Source organism: Pristiophorus japonicus, chromosome 12 (assembly GCF_044704955.1).
Source record: "Pristiophorus japonicus isolate sPriJap1 chromosome 12, sPriJap1.hap1, whole genome shotgun sequence".
NCBI lineage: Eukaryota > Metazoa > Chordata > Chondrichthyes > Pristiophoridae > Pristiophorus > Pristiophorus japonicus.
The window spans coordinates 187,769,050-187,777,379 of NC_091988.1; positions in this window are offsets into that span (position 1 = coordinate 187,769,050).

The following is an 8,330-nucleotide window of genomic DNA, read 5'->3' on the forward strand; positions in this document are numbered from 1 at the left end:
TAGATAGAGTGGATAGGAAAGACTTATTCTCCTTAGCAGAGAGGTCAATAACCAGGGGGCAGTGATTTAAAGTAATTGGTAGAAGGATTACAGGAGGAGTTGAGGAGAAATGTTTTCACCCAGAGGGTGTTGGGGGTCTGGAGCTCACGGCCTAAAAGGGTGATAGAGGCAGACACCCTCACCACATTTAAAAAGTGCTTGGATGTGCACTTGAAGTGCTGTAACCTGCAGGGCTATAGACGGAGAGCTGGAAAGTGGGATTAGGCTGAATAGCTCTTTTTCGGCTGGCATGGACATGTGGGCCGAATAGGCTCTCTCTGTGTTGTAAATTTCTATGATTTTAACTATGAAATTAAGAAGTCAGCCCAGTGCATGATTTGAAATTCAAATCACATCAGCACCCACTGTCATCCTGTTGCTCCTTAATAACGACTTGCTACTAAACAAGCGCTCTACTCGGAGCTTCGACACGGCAAGCAAGCCCCAGGTAGGCAGAGGAAATGCTTCAAGGACACCCTCAAAGCCTCCTTGATAAAGTGCAACATCCCCACCGACATCTGGGAATCCCTGGCCCAAGACCGCTCAAAGTGGAGGAAGAGCATCCGGGAAGGCACCGAACATCTTGAGTCTCCTCGCCAGAGCAAGCTGAAGCCAAGTGCAAACAGCGGAAAGAGCACACGACGACCGAAGCTCCCCACCCACCCGTACCTTCAACCACTGTCTGCCCCACCTGTGACAGAGATTTAAGACCCGCATTGGTCTCTTCAGTCACCCAAGAACTCATTTTTAGTGGGGAAGCAAGTCATTCGTGATTCCGAGGGACTGTGAGAGAGAGAGAGAGAGAGAGAGAGAGAGAGAGTGTTGTATTTAACCCAAGTCTTTCTCTTAAAGTATGTTACTGAACCTACAAGGGAGCAAGCTATTTTAGATCTGGTCCTGTGTAATGAGACAGGAATAATAAACGAACTCCTAGTAAAAGATCCTCTCGGAATGAGTGATCACAGTATGGTTGAATTTGTAATACAGATTGATGGTGAGAAAGTAGTGTCTCAAACGAGCGTACTATGCTTAAACAAAGGGGACTACAGTGGGATGAGGGCAGAGTTGGCTAAAGTAGACTGGAAACACAGACTAAACGGTGGCACAATTGAGGAACAGTGGAGGACTTTTAAGGAGCTCTTTCATAGTGCTCAACAAAAATATATTCCAGTGAAAAAGAAGGGTGGTAAGAGAAGGGATAACCAGCCGTGGATAACCAAGGAAATAAAGGAGAGTATCAAATTAAAAACCAATGCGTATAAGGTGGCCAAGGTTAGTGGGAAACTAGAAGATTGGGAAAATTTTAAACAACAGCAAAGAATGACTAAGAAAGCAATAAAGAAAGGAAAGATAGATTACGAGGGTAAACTTGCGCAAAACATAAAAAGATAGTAAAAGCTTTTACAGATATATAAAACGGAAAAGAGTGACTAAAGTAAATGTTGGTCCCTTAGAAGATGAGAAGGGGGATTTAATAATGGGAAATGTGGAAATAGCTGAGACCTTAAATAATTATTTTGCTTCGGTCTTCACAGTGGAAGACACAAAAACCATGCCAAAAATTGCTGGTCACAGGAATGTGGGAAGGGAGGACCTTGGGACAATCACTATCAAAAGGTGGGGTAGTGCTGGACAGGCTAATGGGACTCAAGGTAGACAAGTCCCCTAGTCCTGATGAAATGCATCCCAGGATATTAAAAGAGATGGCGGAAGTTATAGCAGATGCATTAGTTGCAATCTACCAAAATTCTCTGGACTCTGGGGAGGTACCAGCGGATTGGAAAGCAGCTAATGTAACTCCTCTGTTTAAAAAAGGGGGCAGGCAAAAGGCAGGTAACTATAGGCCGGTTAGTTTAACATCTGTAGTTGGGAAAATGCTTGAAACTATCATTAAGGAAGAAATAGCGGGACATCTAGATAGGAATAGTGCAATCAAGCAGACGCAAAATGGATTCATGAAGGGGAAATCATGTTTAACTAATTTACTGGAATTCTTTGAGGATATAATGAGCATGGTGGATAGAGGTGTACCGATGGATGTGATGTATTTAGATTTCCAAAAGGCATTCGATAAGGTGCTACATAAAAAAGTTACTGCAGAAGATAAAGGTTCGTGGAGTCAGAGGAAATGTATTAGCATGGATAGAGAATTGGCTGGCTAACAGAAAGCAGAGAGTCGGGATAAATGGGTCCTTTTCGGGTTGGAAATCGATGGCTAGTGGTGTGCCACAGGGATCGGTGCTGGGACCACAACTGTTTACAATATACATAGATGACCTGGAAGAGGGGACGGAGTGTAGTGTAACAAAATTTGCAGATGACACAAAGATTAGTGGGAAAGCGGGTTGTGTAGAGGACAGAGAGGCTGCAAAGAGATTTAGGTAGGTTAAGCGAATGGGCTAAAGTTTGGCAGATGGAATACAATATCGGAAAGTGTGAGGTCATCCACCTTGGAAAAAAACCAGTAAAAGGGAATATTATTTGAATGGGGAGAAATTACAACATGCTGCGGTGCAGAGGGACCTGGGGGTCCTTGTGCATGAAACTCTTTTGGAGTTCCTGCTCCGTTCCCGACCTGGGCCGGTTCACCCCTCTTCATCGGACCTGGTGATTCCAGGTTAACCGAGGACCACCATGTGGATACCGGTCTTAGTGTGGACACCCAATCGGCACAGGCGACAGTAGCCCAGAACTCCTGACCTCGAGCAATCCTGCAGCCTCAGCCTCTCAGCAGCGGGATCACAGGCGCGCGACACTGCACCCGGCTCCTTGTGCATGAATCCCAAAAAGTTAGTTTGCAGGTGCAGCAAGTAATCAGGAAGGCGAATGGAATGTTGGCCTTCATTGCGAGAGGGATGGAGTACAAAAGCAGGGAGGTCCTGCTGCAACTGTATAGGGTATTGGTGAGGCCGCACTTGGAGTACTGCGTGCAGTTTTGGTCACCTTACTTAAGGAAGGATATACTAGCTTTGGAGGGGGTACAGAGACAATTTACTAGGCTGATGCCGGAGATGAGGGGGTTACCTTATGATGATAGATTGAGTAGACTGGGTCTTTACTCGTTGGAGTTCAGAAGGATGAGGGGTGATCTTATAGAAACATTTAAAATCATGAAAGGGATAGACAAGATAGAGGCAGAGAGGTTGTTTCCACTGGTCAGAAAGACTAGAACTAGGGGGCACAGCCTCAAAATACAGGGGAGCCAATTTAAAACCGAGTTGAGAAGGAATTTCTTCTCCCAGAGGGTTGTGAATATGTGGAATTCTCTGCCCAAGGAAGCAGTTGAGGCTAGCTCATTGAATGTATTCAAGTCACGGATAGATTTTTAACCAATAAGGGAATTAAGGGTTCTGGGGAGCGGGCGGGTAAGTGGAGCTGAGTCCACGGCCAGATCAGCCATGATCTTGTTGATAGGCGGAGCAGGCTCGAGGGGCTAGATGGCCTACTCCTGTTCCTAATTCTTATGTTTATGTTCTTAAAAGTGTTATATACAACTTCTCTGGGTTAAGTGTGGTAGAACTGCATGCAACTCTCCCCCTTCCTACCTTATGGGCTCCAACCAGTTTGGAATACATTGCAGGCTACTCTCAGCCAATTCTCAACTCAGAAAATACTTGACCCAGAGAAATTGAACAGAACGCTTAGAGTCACATCAATAACTCAAAGCCTCAGCATTTCAGCGGTTGGGCCAGGACTTGTGCCAGTGGCGCTCATTAATAGATTCACCAACATCGAGGCCTTCATGATATTTAGGGTATATTTCTAAAGGTGCAGAATTGAAAAGTAGGAAAGTTATGCTAAACCTGTATCGAACTTTGGATAGGCCACTGGAGAGGGTGCAGAGAAGGTTTACAAGGATAATACCAGAAATGTGAGGATATATATTGTCAGAAAAGGATGAACAAGCTGGGGCTCTTTTCTCTTGAAAAAAGGCTGAGGGGTGACCTGATATAGGTCTTTAAAATATCATAATTAAAGGCCATCAATATAAGATAGTCACCAAGAAATCCAATAGGGAATTCAGAAGAAACTTCTTTACCCAGAGTGGTGAGAATGTGGAACTCACTACCACAGGGAGTGGTTGAAGCGAATAGTATAGATGCATTTAAAGTGAGGGTAGACAAGGATATGAGGTAGAAGGGAATAGAGGGTTATGCGGATAGATTTAAATGAGGAAAGACGGGAGGAAGCTCGAGTGGAGCATAAATGCCGACATGGACTGGTTGGGCCAAATGTCTGGTTCTGTGTCGTATATCCTATGCAATCCTGTTATTCTTGTGCTTGAGTTGGCCAATTGGGCAAGGTCTACAAATCTAGCAGTGGACCTTGCATTACAGATGAACTTGCAAATGTGGTGTCCCACTACTCCAGCTTACCTGGAGAGCTGTGGCATGAGGCTGTGCTTTACCCGAGGGACAGTTGAATTGGGTCTAATACAAGCTGGTTTTGACTATCTTTCACCAGTCCTCAAGAGGCTGAAAATCTTGCAATTTAGAGCAAATCTCTTGAACCTTGTAAGCAAACGACAAGTGTGCTTTAGGGAAGAGTTTCCCTGTGTCCAACCTTGCTCATCATTCACCACCAAAAAGTACCCATCATCTCCACAGATATTCTTCATTTTCCATTCCCAATTTGGGACAAGAGTGCCGCATTTCTCTCCTGCATTCAGATTACATTATCCTGATGTAAAGCCTGAAAAATTTCATTATGGTAATGTATGTTTTAGTCCATCTTCCACCTTGAAGAACAATCGGGTACGGTAGCAGAGGCCTGGACTAATGATCCAGAGAAACAAGTTCAAATCCCACCACGGCAGCTGGGGAATTTAAATTCAGTTAATAAAATCGCTAGTAATCAGTAATGGTGACCGTGAAACTACCGGATTATTGTCAACCTCCATCTGGTTCACTAATGTCCTTTAGAAACATAGAAACAAGGTGCAGGAGTAGGCCATTCGGCCCTTCAAGCCTGCACCACCATTCAATAAGATCATGGCTGATCATTCCCTCAGTACCCCTTTCCTGCTTTCTCTCCATAGCCCTTGATCACTTTAGCCGTAAGGGCCATATCTAACTCCCTCTTGAATATATCCAACGAACTGGCCTCAACATCTCCCTGCGGCAGGGAATTCCACAGGTTAACAATTCTCTGAGTGAAGAAGTTTCTCATCTCAGTCCTAAATGGCTTACCCCTTATCCTTAGACTGTGTCCCCTGGTTCTAGACTTCCCCAACATCGGGAACATTCTTCCTGCAGCTAACATGTCCAGTCCCGTCAGTATTTTATATGTTTCCATGAGATCCCCACTCATCCTTCTTAACTCCAGTGAATAAAGACCCAGTCGATCCAGTCTCTCCTCATATGTCAGTCCAGCCATCCCGGGAATCAGTCTGGTGAACCTTCGCTGCACTCCCTCAATAGCAAGAACATCCTTCCTCAGATTAGGAGACCAAAGCTGAACACAATATTCCAGATGAGGCCTCACCAAGGCCCTGTACAACTGCAGCAAGACCTCCCTGCTCCTCTACTCAAAACCGCTACCTATGAAGGCCAACATACCATTTGCCTTCTTCACCACCTGCTCTACCTGCATGGCAACTTTCAATGACTGATGTACCATGACACCCAGGTCTCGTTGCACCTCCCCGTTTCCTAATCTGCCACCATTCAGATAATATTCTGCCTTCATGTTTTTGCCCCCAAAGTGGATAACCTCACAGTTATCCACATGATACTGCATCTGCCATGCATTTGCCCACTCAGCTAACCTATCCAAGTCACCCTACAGCCTCTTAGCGTCCTCCTCACAGCTCACACTGCCACCCAGTTAAGTGTCATCTGCAAACTTGGAGATATTACATTCAATTCCTTCATCCAAATCATTAATGTATATTGTAAATAGGTGGGGTCCCAGCACTGAGCCTTGCGGCACCCCACTAGTCACTGCCTGCCATTCTGAAAAGGACCCGTTTATAAGAACATAAGAATAAGAACAGGAGTAGGCCATCTAGCCCCTCGAGTCTGCTCCGCCATTCAACAAGACCATGGCTGATCTGGCCGTGGACTCAGCTCCAATTCGCCGCCCGCCCCCCATAACCCTTAATTCCCTTATTGGTTAAAAATCTATCTATCTGTGATTTGAATACATTCAATGAGCTAGCCTCAACTGCTTCCTTGGGCAGAGAATTCCACATATTCACAACCCTCAGGGAGAAGAAATTCCTTCTCAACTCGGTTTTAAATTGGCTCCCCCGTATTTTGAGGCTGTGCTCCCTAGTTCTAGTCTGCCCGACCAGTGGAAACAACCTCTCTGCCTCTATCTTGTCTATCCCTTTCATTATTTTAAATGTTTCTATAAGATCACCCCTCATCCTTCTGAACTCCAACGAGTAAAGACCCAGTCTACCCAATCTATCATCATAAGGTAACCCCCTCATCTCCAGAATCAGCCGAGTGAATCGTCTCTGTACCCCCTCCAAAGCCAGTATATCCTTCATTAAGTAAGGTGACCAAAACTGCACGCAGTACTCCAGGTGCGGCCTCACCAATACCCTATACAGTTGCAGCAGGACCTCCCTGCTTTTGTACTTCATCCCTCTCGCAATGAAGGCCAACATTCCATTCGCCTTCCTGATTACCTGCTGCACCTGCAAACTAACTTTTTGGGATTCATACACAAGGACTCCCAGGTCCCTCTGCACCGCAGTATGTTGTAATTTCTCCCCATTCAAATAATATTCCCTTTCACTGTTTTTTTTCCAAGGTGGATGACCTCAGATTTTCCGACATTGTATTCCATCTGCCAAACCTTAGCCCATTCGCTTAACCTATCTAAATCTCTTTGCAGCCTATCTGTCCTCTACACAACCCGCTTTCCCACTAATCTTTGTGTCATCTGCAAATTTTGTTACACTACACTCTGTCCCCTCTTCCAGGTCATCTATGTATATTGTAAACAGTTGTGGTCCCAGCACCAATCCCTGTGGCACACCACTAACCACCGATTTCCAACCCGAAAAGGACCCATTTATCCCGACTCCCTGCTTTCTGTTAGCCAGCCAATTCTCTATCCATGCTAATACATTTTCTCTGACTCCGCGTACCTTTATCTTCTGTAGTAACCTTTTGTGTGGCACCTTATCGAATGCCTTTTGGAAATCTAAATACACCACATCCATCGGTACACCTCTATCCACCATGCTCGTTATATCCTCAAAGAATTTATCCATACTCTCTGCTTCCTGTCTGCCAACCAGTCCTCTATCCACGTCAGTACATTACCCCCAATACCATGTGCTTTATTTTGAAAGTCCAAATACACCATATCCACTGGTTCTCCCTTGTCCATTCTACTAGTTACATACTCAAAAAATTCCAGATTTGTCAAGCATGATTTCCCTTTTATAAATCCATGTTGACTTGGACCGATCCTGTCACTGCTTTCCAAATGCGCTGCTATTTCATCTTTAATAATTGATTCCAACATTTTCCCCACAACTGATGTCAGGTTAACTGGTCTATAATTACCCGTTTACTCTATCCCTCCTTTTTAAAAAAAGTGGTGTTACATTAGCTACCCTCCAGTCCATGGGAACTGATCCAGAGTCGATAGACTGTTGGAAAATGATCACCAATGCATCCACTATTTCTAGGGCCACTTCCTTAAGTACTCTGGGATGCAGACCATCAGGCCCCGGAGATTTATCGGCCTTCAATCCCATCAATTTCCCGAACACAATTTCCCGCCCAATAAGGATATCCTTCAGTTCCTCCTTCTCACTAGACCCTCGGTTCCCTAGTACTTCCGGAAGGTTATTTCTGTCTTCCTTCGTGAAGACAGAACCAAAGTATTTGTTCAACTGGTCTGCCATTTCTTTGTTCCCCATTATAAATTCACCTGAATCTGACTGCAAGAGACCTATGTTGTCTACACGAATCTTTTTCTCTTCACTTATCTATAGAAGCTTTTGCAATCAGTTTTTATGTTCCCGGCAAGCTTCCTCTCATACTCTATTTCCCTCCTGCTGATTAAATCCTTTGTCCTCCTCTGTTGAATTCTAAATTTCTTCCAGTCCTCAGGTTTGCTGCTTTTTCTTGCCAATTTATAAGCATCTTCCTTGGATTTAACACTATCCTTAATTTCCCTTGTTAGCCATGGTCGAGCCACCTTCCCCGTTTTATTTTTACTCCAGACAGGGATGTACAATTGTTGAAGTTCATCCATGTGATCTTTAAATGTTTGCCATTGCCTATCCACCGTCAACCCTTTAAGTATCATTTGCCAGTCTATTC